This window comes from Capra hircus, chromosome 5, assembly GCF_001704415.2.
Source record: "Capra hircus breed San Clemente chromosome 5, ASM170441v1, whole genome shotgun sequence".
NCBI lineage: Eukaryota > Metazoa > Chordata > Mammalia > Artiodactyla > Bovidae > Capra > Capra hircus.
Genome location: NC_030812.1, coordinates 664,906 through 676,225, shown reverse-complemented (window position 1 = coordinate 676,225; position 11,320 = coordinate 664,906). Strand labels below are relative to the sequence as shown.

Sequence of the window (11,320 nt, the reverse complement as noted above, 5' to 3'; positions counted from 1 at the left end):
TTCTCCAGAGATATGACCCTCTTAAAATATAGGATGTGTGTATATAGTACAGGCAGGTTTTCTACTTGTCTGAGCCACCCAGGGTGCCCCACTATGTAGTGATACACCTGTGATCAAGGCTGCCATGTAAATATACTTTGCTACCAGTGGTTGTGGCAGTGTGTTAGAGTGAATGGCTTTTGACACTGTTCTTTCTGCACCATTAGTTTTTATAACTAAACCATTCTTCCTGGAGATGATGAGTCTCTACTCTTCTATATTGTTTAGTTGCTAAGTCCTGTTGGACTCTTTTGTGATTCCATGGACTGTAGCCCTCTAGACTCCTCTGTCCGTGGGATTTCCCAGGCAAGAATACTGGAGTGGGTTGCCATTTCCTTCTCCAGGGGATCTTCCTCACCCAGGGATCGAACCTGTATCTCCTGCAGGTTGATTTTGATATTGGCAGGCAGCTTCTTTACCACTGAGCCATCAGGGAAGCCCCACTCTTCGGGATATGTTGCCCCAATAAAGAAGCACATTTGTAAAGCTGCTTCCTAGACAATTCAAAGGAACAATGTCAAGCTTCTGACCTTAACTAGTATTATTTTATATACAGAAATTCACAGGAAAACAAAGAAGACCAGATGTGTGAAACCAAAAAGAATTAAAAGATTAATGCTACACACCCAAAATGTATGTAAATTTAGTGTCAACATTTCCTTTAATTTTCAGCATTCAGTCTTGGCAGTTCTGCTTTATTGATGGTGATTCTATGTATAATGTATGGACAAACATCTGATTAGTTTATTAGAGTAAAAGTGTAAATAAAACAGTTGTGTCTTACTCTTTGCAACCCCAAGGACTGAAGGGATTCTCCAGGCAAGGATACCGAAGGTTTGCCATTTCCTTCTCCAGGGCATCTTAATGACTCAGGGATGGAACCTGGGTCTCCTGCATAGCAGGCAGATTCTTTATAGACTGAGCTACCAGGGAGGCATAGTATATTTATGTTCATCTTAACAGCTAAAATGTTTTAATTTGTTTTACTTTTGTCCATATGTCTTGGTTTTTTGCAGAAAATAGTTTGTTGAATTGTAACCAATTTGAAAGGAACCATAGTGGAGTAAGATTATACAAATAATGGTGTAATGGGGTGGGGTGGGGTGGGGCAGTTTGGAACAGGGCGGGGTTGCTCAGGAGGAGGGCTCACAGTGGCACTTTACAAGTTCCAACTTTGTGGGCTCATTGGCCAAATGATGTCACAATAGACAATGTATGTAGGAGAGCATCACTATATTTCATATACTGAAGTCCGCGGAGCAAATGGGTGCTTCCTGGCTCGACACTGACTCCTGTCCCAGGGTAACTGATTAATGCTAATGCCAATATAGCTAAGTATGGTGACTAGTTATGCCATAAAAAGCAACCAGGGCGCTCTCTTATAAAAAGTTCTTCCTCTTCCCCCTCCCTCTCTCTTCCCTTCACGTCTTCCTTCCCTCCTGTCCTTCCTCCCTTCCTTTCTGATTATTAAAACTTGTTTGTTCTCCCTATAAAAAGTACACTAATGTTGTTATCCACTCATACTCACGTGAGACAAACAATGGTTAACTTTCAACTGGAGACAGGTGTCTGGGCAGACTTACCAGAAATCTGATTAATCAAGTCTAGTTTGAAGACAAAACAGAAAGGAACACTCAGTAGTATTCTTGTGAGAGGAGGGGCCTGCATTGCAGCTGTTCTCACTAAGCTCCTTGAAGATATTTTAAATGAAACAAACTGCTTTGATGAAACTGTAACATATGATGTAGTTTGAAGTGAGAGAAGAGCATAAATCTCTGAAAGTCACACAAGTGATGAGATTTTTAAGTTTGAGGGTTTCCCTTGGGTGTGACAGCCTCCTGTTTGGGATATTTTGCATAATTACTAATGTGGAACTGTTTTGTATTTTAAAGTTGATTCTGGGTTTAGCTAGCATCAGTGTGCAAATTTATTTTTAATTTTCTAACAAGATAGGCTTGTATAGTTTCTAGTATCTTCCTTGTGGAAAAGAAAAGTCTGTTAAAGTAGGCAGAGCTTTCTGAAGATGGTGCATATAGCATGCACAAACATACTCTATTTTTTGATGTTCTTAGTATATTTAGATTTGGAGTATGGAGCCAGATAACCATATGAAGAAAATATACTTTTATGTGATTTTTAAAAAGAATTGAATTATCCTTTTCTAACTCCTGAGGGTGTGAGTTATTACAGTGACTTTGTGTATGCCAGTCCTCGGTCTGCTCCAACTAAAATAAATAAGGGCTCTTTCAAAAGGCAAGAATAAGATGTGATGAAAGTAGAAACCATGATTAAACAGTTCAGGTAGTGGAAATTTCCCGTGGAACTTTTCTTTTGGGAAAGGAGGTGCCCAAGGACAGTTTTCACATTGATTCTACTTCAAAAAATCTCAAGGTCAGGATAATTTTGTGAGGCCAGTTTTCTATAGAAAGCAGAGCATTGTTTCCTGGTTCTTGGTGAGAACAGGCTGTCCTTTGAATATTGCGAAGCACAGAAACTCTTGCTTTATCAGGAAAGAAATGAAGTTGTTCAGGGAAATCTTTCATCTTGTAGAAGGACCAAGCACAGTTGTTTTCAGCATCCAAGGGATTGTTGAGCCTTGTGTTGTACAACATGAGACTTATGAAGGAGTAATTTTTGTATGGTATCATAAAAAAATAATGAGCTGGGTGTACCCTATCATTTCCTGCATTAAGCATTCACTTTGTGTGTCTCCATTTAATAGTATACATATATAATTTCCTAAATCAATGCTATCAAGGGTCTTTAATGAAATTAATGAGAAATATTTACATCTCTTCATCACCTTTGGGCCGTTTGCATACCAGCAACAGATAAGAGGAATACAGCTGCCCCTTCTATTGTATTCCCAGCTTTTGTATTCAGAGCTGGGCTCAAAAGGTGGTTCTATGTTGCATTTTCTCCCAAACTCTTAGGCTCAGCAGTTCTGAGTTGTTTAAACAAGACATCACTTAGCCATTTTGAATCCCAGTTTTCTCCCCATAAAACATAGCACCATGGATAATCATAAATTGAGTTGTTAGTACAAAAGTAATTGTGGCTTTGGACCCTGGAATTTAAATCATTATAAAATTTAAATCATTATAGCTAGGCTCAAACACATCTTTATTAATCAAAATAGGAACCATTTCAGGCAACACACTTTTGCCAAATGAGAAATAAGTTTGTTCATTCTTGTAGGGTGAAAATCATTCTTCAGGATTTGACAAACTCTTAGAAAGCACTTTGTGCATACTGGCAGTTGTGGAAGCATTTTCTCTGCAAAAAGTTGTTGAGATGCTTGAAGAAGTGGTAGTCAGCTGGTGAGAGGTCAGGTGAATATGGCGGATGAGGCAGAACTTCGTAGCCCAATTTGTTCAACCTTTAAAGTGCTGGCTGTGTGGGCGTTGTCGTAGAGAAGAATTGGGCCCACTCTGTTGACCAATGCCGGCCGCAGGCATTGGAGTTTTTGGTGCATCTCGATTTACTGAGTATGCTTCTCAGATATATTGCTTTCACCAGAATTCAGAAAGTTGTACTGGATCAGATGGGCAGCAGACCCCCAAACAGTGACTGTGACCTTTTTTGGTGCAAGTTTGGCTTTGAGAAGTGATTTGGAGCTTCTTCTCCATCCACCCACTGAGGTGGCTGTTACTGGTTGTCGTATAAAATTCACTTTTTTGTCGCATGTCTCAATCTGATTGAGAAAGAATTCCTTGTTGTTGGGTAGAATAAGAGACTATGACACTTCCAAATGATGATGATGATTTTTTTTTTTTTTTGGGTCAGGTCACAAGGCACTCACTTATTGAGCTTTTTCACCTTTCCAATTTGCTTCAAATGCCAAATGACCATAGAACGGTTAATGCTGAGCTCTTCAGCAACTTCTTGTGTAGTTGTAAGAGGATCAGCTTCAGTGATGGCTCTCAATTCGTTGTCGTCAACTTCCGATGGCTAGCAACTGTGCTCCTTGTCTTCAAGGTTCTTGTCTCCTTTGCAAAACTTCCAGAACCACCACTGTGCTGTATGTTTGCTAGAAGTTCCTGGGCCGAAGGTGATGTTGATGTTGTGAGTTGTCTCCAGTGCTTTACAATCCATTTTGAACTCAAGTGAGGAAACTGCTCAGATTTGCTTTTTGTCTAACATCATTTTCATAGTCTTAAATAAATATAAAAAAGCAATAAGTCATTAGCCAAAAAAAAAAAAACCCACATAAGCCAGAAATTCACACTAAAGTGCTGTATAACATAACCACGTTTATTTAAGAATGTATTCTGGTATCAAACAGCAAATTTCAACAATGCAAAAACTGCAGTTACTTTTGCACCAACTTCTATAATTCATAATGTTATTGCTAAATGTGAAAAAGTAACATAGAGTTTCTGGCATATGGGCATACATGTACACATACACACACACACATACACACACACACACACACACACACACACAGAGTCATCTCCAAGCCCTAAAGAATTCAGGAAGAATGTTTGTAATAGGAGGGAGGATTTATATAAGCTTTGTAGCAGATGTCAGCTCTATGAAAGGCTTGCATCAAATATGCTGTGAAGCAAAAAGGAGAAATGGCTCTTTCCAATGGACCAGTGTCAAGGTTTTAGTCTAAACCTCACTCTGTTGCCCCTGCACCCTGGGAGCAAGAGAGGCATAGTACCTGCTGTTCTAGGACTCTGGAGGGAGACATGCCTGGGTTTGAATCCTGGCTCAGTCAGTTCACATTCCTTAAAGCAAGGCCAGTACAAATTCTACCTCTGCTGTAAGGTGGCTGTTAGGAGAATAACATAAGTTAATGAAAGTAAAATGCTGACATGAATACACAAAAAATAAACAGTGTTTGACACATTATAAATTCTCCATTAATGATAGTTATTTGTGTTTGAAGTGCAACCAGGAATTTTACAAGGCACATAAATGTGAGAAAGCTGTAATTGAAAATTTAGCACCATCAAATAGGATGGAGACAATTGATTACTTATTGCTCCCTGGCTAATGATTTATCATTTGGAAGATGTGATCTTACAGGACACTGATGCTGTTGTTGGCATGATCAATTAACATGGCTCTAGAGATGCACGGGAAATGTAGCTTGATGAACCTGTTGTTGAACTGGCATACCTAAATTAAGTGTAGAGGTAAGCTGGTAGCTGCCACAAGGTACCACTGCTGCTGTATCCTTAAGAGATGCAAACAGGAGTAGATTTCTTTCAATTACAAGAAAATTCCAAAGCCTTTTTTGCTGTGGCATCAGCATAATTTCTTGGGAAGCAGATGTCTATCAGTAAGTAAAAGAGGTATGACTGTGTGTGTATACATGAACACAAACCCACATTTACTGTTGCATGAGTGACTTGAAAAGGTCACGGATCGCTGAGTGCATTGACTTCACAACATAATAACAAAAATAGTGGGGACTGATTTTGGATACTAGAAAGAGTATCTCAAATGTAGTGAAAATTCAAATCTCAGAGTTCATTGAATTTTGAGAATTTGGTGTTAGACTGCTGTATTTTTCCTGCTTCTCCCTTCCAAGATCACTTCATTTTGTCTGTATGCACACACACTTTCCCATCCCTCCTCAAATTTCAGAAAAGGTGTCCCCTCTTCGGTGCAAAGTTGTGCTTTCCAAGTCATTTCTCCCTACTCCATCAAGGGGAGGACCCTGTTCCCTTCCTGTTTCTTCTCTCATGTATACTTGTGACTTCTTTCCATTTTCTGGCTCTGACATTGCGACTCATGTAAATGCTCAAGAATCTCATTATTTTTTTAAATAAAAGGTTTTTTCTTAATGAGGACCATTTTAAAGTCTTTATTGAGTTTGTTACAATATTGCTTCTGTCTTAGGTTTTGAGTTTTTCTTTTTTTTTTTTTTTTTGGGCCCTGAGGCATGTGGGATTGTAGTTCCCTGATTAGAGATCTAACCCACACCCCTTGCCCTGGAAGACAAAGTTTTAACCACTGGACAGCCAGGGAAGTCTCACTTCTCCATATTTATAAAAAAATTCTCTTGTCTTTCTTTACCTACCTACCTTACTTTTTCTTCCTCCACCGAATTCATCCAAAACTCATGTGTAATTATCTCAATGTCCTCAACTCCCATTCACTTTTAAAAAATTTACTTTACATTTTCACCAAAATGTAAAACTTGATTAAAATTTCAGCTTAAGGGGTCAGATAGTTTTCCAAAGCTTATAACAAAACCCCAGACTTTGCCTCTCTGGCAGCCCATGGGCAATAGACTTTTATTTCTTTTATTTTTTACTCAATATCTTCAAGTAGCATAGTACTCCTTGATTCTTACATTGTAGGCTCTATCTATCGACCACTTCCATGAAGATGAGGTTTCTTTTATTGATAACTCTGTCCTGCACACATGTACTTTCAAGAACTCACTCCCTTATACAGTTAAAGACCAATTTTGGTGTCACATGGCTATGACTTTTAAATGTCATTCACAGGGGACTCACATAATTCGATGTTCTTTCCTGCACACTTTTAAAATATTCCCTGGAGTTAATTTGTCTTGTCTTCATTTGCTTAGTTTTTCTATAAACTGATTTAATCCCTCAAAACACACCAGGGATTGTATCAATTTCACCTTTTGCAGACTTCTTTACTCAAGCTTCTGAGCTGCTCCAGTTTTGACTGGCTGTGACATGCCTGTCCTTCTCTAATCTTAGCTCATCACTCACAATTTCCTCTGTGTAGCTCTTAAGGTGGGTTTCCTGTTTCTATACCCTCTTTGGCAGAATATTTGTAGTAACTTCTAGAGAAAGGGTACATAGGGGATGTGTGTAAATATTTTGGTTTCTTGCATGTTTAAAAATCTCTGCAGTCTTTCATTACACTTGATTGGTAGTATGTCTCTATATAGAATTCTGAATCAGAAGGCACTTTCTGTCAGAATTTTGAAACCATTCTGCCATTGTTTTTGTGTTGCTAAGAAATCCATAGATATTCTAATCCTTGATTTCTTTGTGACTTAATTTTGTTTATTTATTTACCTTTATTAAACATTAGTTGATTTATAATATTAGTTTCAAGTGTATGACATAGTGTTTTAATATTTTTATAGATTATACTCCATTTAAAGTTATTATTAACTATTGGCTATCCTCCCTGTGCTGTATAGTGCATCCTTGTATCTCATTCATTTCATACACAGTGGTTTGTACCTCTTAATCCCCTGTTCCTATATGACCCTCCCTACTTCCCTCTCCCTTCTCTGTATCTGTGCATCTGTTTTGTTATATTGTATTCATTAAAATTTTATTTTAGGTTCCACATACATGTCAAAACATACAGAATTTGTCTTGGTTATTTTTACAGAGTATAATATACTCCAGGTCCATCTCTTTTGCTGTAAATGGCAATATGTCATTGTCTCTCTCTTTTTTTTACAGCTAAGTAATATTTCATTATATACATTTTATATGTATATAATACATATATTATATGTATACATGTGTATACCTCACATTTTCTTTATCCACTCATCTGTTGATTGGACATTTAGGTTGCCTCCATATGTTGGACGTTGTAAATAATGCTGCTTTGAACATCGGGTTGCAAATAATCTTTTTGAATTAGTGTTGGTTTTTTTTTCAGATACACTCAAGAGTGGAATTGCTGGATCATATCATAGTTCTATTTTTAGTTTTTTGAGGTGCTTCCATACTGTTTTTAACAGGGATTATACCAGTTTGCATTCCCATCATGGGTACCAGGGTTCCCTTTTCTCCACCTTTTTGCTAACATTTGTTATTTGTGGTCTTTTTGAAAATAGCCATCCTGACAGGTGAAAGCTGATATCTTATTGTTTTGATTTGCATTTCTTTGGTGATTACAATGCTGCAAATATTTTCATGTAATATGGGCCATCTGTATGCCTTCTTCCAAAAAATGCCTATTCAGGTCTTTTGCCCATTTTTCAATTGGGTACCTAATAAGTGGCTTCGTGGTGCTGGAGTGACTTTGAGAAGATACCTCACATACAAGGGCAAAGGAGAAGCCCCAGCAAGATGGTAAGAGGGGCAAAATCACATTTAGAATCAAACCCCATACCCACCAGAAACACTCAGAGGGCTCAAACAAACCTTGTACACACCAAGACCCAGAGACCCCACACAGACTGAGACAGAACTGTGTTTGGATGTCTCCTGAGAAGGTATGGGTCAGCAGTGGACTGCCGCAGGGGCAGGGGCTCTGGGTGCAGCAGACCTGGGTATGGCATAAACCCTCTTGGCCGCCATTAACCCCACCATAGAACTGCCAGAACTTACATAGGACTGGGGAAACAGACTCTTGGAAGGCACAAATAGAACCTTATGTGCACCAGGGCTGAGGAGAAAGGAGCAGTGACCCCACAAGAGACTAACCCAGACTTTCCCGTGAGTGTCCAGGAGTTCCCAGTGGAGGCGTGGGTCAGCAGTGGCCTGCTGCAGACTTGAGGGTACTGAATGTAGCAGTGTCTGCATGGGACCTTTCTCAGGAGATTGCTATTATCTTCATTACCTCCACCATAGTTTGGCCTCAGGTAAATAATAAGGAGAGAATGCAGCCCCACCCATCAACAGAAAATTGGATTAAAGATTTACTGAGCATGGCTCCGTCCGTCAGAACAAGACCCAGTTTCCCCTCAGTCTCTCCCATCAGGAAGCTTCCTTAATCCTCTTATCCTTCTCCATCAGAGGGCAGACAGATTGAAAGCCACAATCACAGAAAACTAACCAATTTGATCACATGGACCACAGCCTTGTCTAACTCAATGAAACTATGAGCCATGCTGTGTAGGGCCATCCGAGAGGGATGGGTCATGGTGGAGAGTTCTGGCAAAACGTGGTCCACTGGAGAAGGGAAGGGCAAACCACTTCAGTATTCTTGCCTTGAGAAACCCATGAACAGTATGAAAAGGCAAAGATAGGACACTGAAAGATGAACTCCCTGGGTCGGTAGGTGCCCAATATGCTACTGCAGACCAGTGGAGGAATAACTTCAGAAAGAATGAAGAGATGGAGTCAAAGCAAAAACAACACCCAGCTGTGGATGTGACTGGTGATGGAAGTAAAGTCTGATGCTGTAAAGAGCAATATTGCATAGGAACCTGGAATGTTAAATCCCTGAATCAAGGCAAATTGGAAGAGGTTAAACAGGAGATGGCAAGAGTGAACATCAACATTTTAGGAATCAGCAGACTAAAATGGACTGGAATGGGTGAATTTAACTCAGATGACCATTATATCTACTACTGCAGGCAGGAATGCCTTAGAAGAAATGGAGTAGCCTTCATAGTCAACAAGAGTCTGAAGTGCAGTACTTGGATGCAATCTCAAAAATGACAGGATGATCTCTGTTCATTTCCAAGGCAACCATTCAATATCTTGGTAATCCAAGTCTATGCTCCGACCAGTAATGCTGAAGAAGCTGAAGTTAATAGTTCTGTGAAGACCTACAAGACCTTCTAAAACTAATACCCAAAAAAGATGTCCTTTTCATTATAGGGAACTGGAATGCAAAAGTAGGAAGTCAAGGAACACCTGGAGTAACAGGCAAATTTGGCCTTGGAGCACAGAATGAAGCAGGGAAAAGGGTAATAGAGTTTTGCTAAGAGAATGCACTGGTCAAAGCAAATACCCTCTTCCAACAACGCAAGAGAAGACTCTCCACATGGACATTACCAGATGGTCAATATCGAAATCAGATTGATTATATTCTTTGCAGGCAAAGATAGAGAAGCTCTATACAGTCAGCAAAAACAAGACCAGAAGCTGACTGTGGCTCAGATCATGAACTCCTTATTGCCAAATTCAGACTTAAATTGAAGAAAGTAAGGAAAACCACTAGACCATTCAGGCATGACCTAAATCCAATCCCTTATGATTATACAGTGGAATTGAGAAATAGATTCAAGGGATTAGATCTATTAGAGTGCCTGAAGAACTATGCCTGAGGTACATGAAACTGTACAGGAGGCAGGTATCAAGACCATCGCCAAGAAAAAGAAATGCAAAAAGGAAAAATGGTTGTCTGAGGAGGCCTTAAAAATAGCTGTGAAAAGAAGAGAAGTGAAAGGCAAAGGAGAAAAAGAAAAATATACCCATTTGAATGCAGAATTCCAAAGAATAGCAAGAAGGGATAAGAAAACCTTCCTTGGTGATCAATGCAAAGAACCAGAGGAAAGCAATAAAATGGTAAAGACTAGAGATCTCTTCAAGAAAATTAGAGATACCAAGGGAACATTTCATGCAAATATGGGCTCAATAAAGGACAGAAATGGTATGGACCTAACAGAAGAAGATATTAAGGAGAGGTGGCGATAATACACTGAAGAACCATACAAAAAAGATCTTAATGACCCAGATAACCATGATGGTGTGATGACCCATCTAGAGCCAGACATCCTGGAGTCCAAAGTCAAGTGGGCCTTAGGAAGCATCACTATGAACGAAGCTAGCAGAGGTGATGGAATTCCAGCTGAGCTATTTCAAATCCTAAAAGATGATGCTGTGAAAGTGCTACACTCAATATGCCAGCGAATCTGGAAAACTCAACAGTGGCCATAGGACTGGAAAAGGTCAGTTTTCTTTCATTCCAATCCCAAGGAAAGGCAATGCCAAAGAATGCTCAAACTACTGTGAAATTGAAATTGAAAGTGAAATTGAAAGTAATATTCAAAATTCTCCAAGACAGGCTTCAGCAATACATGAACTGTGAATTCCAGAAGTTCAAGTTGGATTTAGAAAAGACAGAGGAACCAGGGATCAAATTGCCAACATCCGCTGGATCATTGAAAAAGCAAGAGAGTTCCAGAAAAACATCTACTTCTGCTTTATTGACTATGCCAAAGCCTTCGACTGTGTGGATCACAACAAACTGTGAAAAATTCTTCAAGAGATGGGAATACCAGACCACCTGACCTGCCTCTGAGAAATCTGTATGCACATCAAGAAGCAACAGTTAGAACTGGGCATGGACCAACAGACTGGTTCCAAATCAGGAAAGGAATTCGTCAAGGCTGTATATTGTCTCCCTGCTTATTTAATGTATATGCAGAGTACATCATGAGAAATTCTGAGCTAGATGAAGCACAAGTTGGAATCAAGATTGCTGGGAGAAATATCAATAACCTCAGATATTCAAATAACACCACCCTTATGGCAGAGAGAGAAGAAGAACTGAAGAGCCTTTTGATGAAAGTGAAAGAGGAGTGTGCAAAAGCTGGCTTAAAACTCAACATTCAGAAAACTAGGATCATGGCATCTGGTCCCAT

The 11,320-nt window shown here is 39.4% G+C and overlaps 1 protein-coding gene across 1 annotated transcript in view; it reads left to right on the top strand.

Moving 5' to 3' along the window:
* The window catches only part of TSPAN8 (tetraspanin 8), a 65,737-nt gene continuing 55,686 nt past the window's right edge, over positions 1,270 to 11,320 (top strand). Inside the window, exon 1 of the mRNA XM_005679711.1 lies at positions 1,270 to 1,341. The gene's annotated coding sequence lies outside the window, so the exon portion shown is untranslated. The remainder of the gene's footprint in view (positions 1,342 to 11,320) is intronic.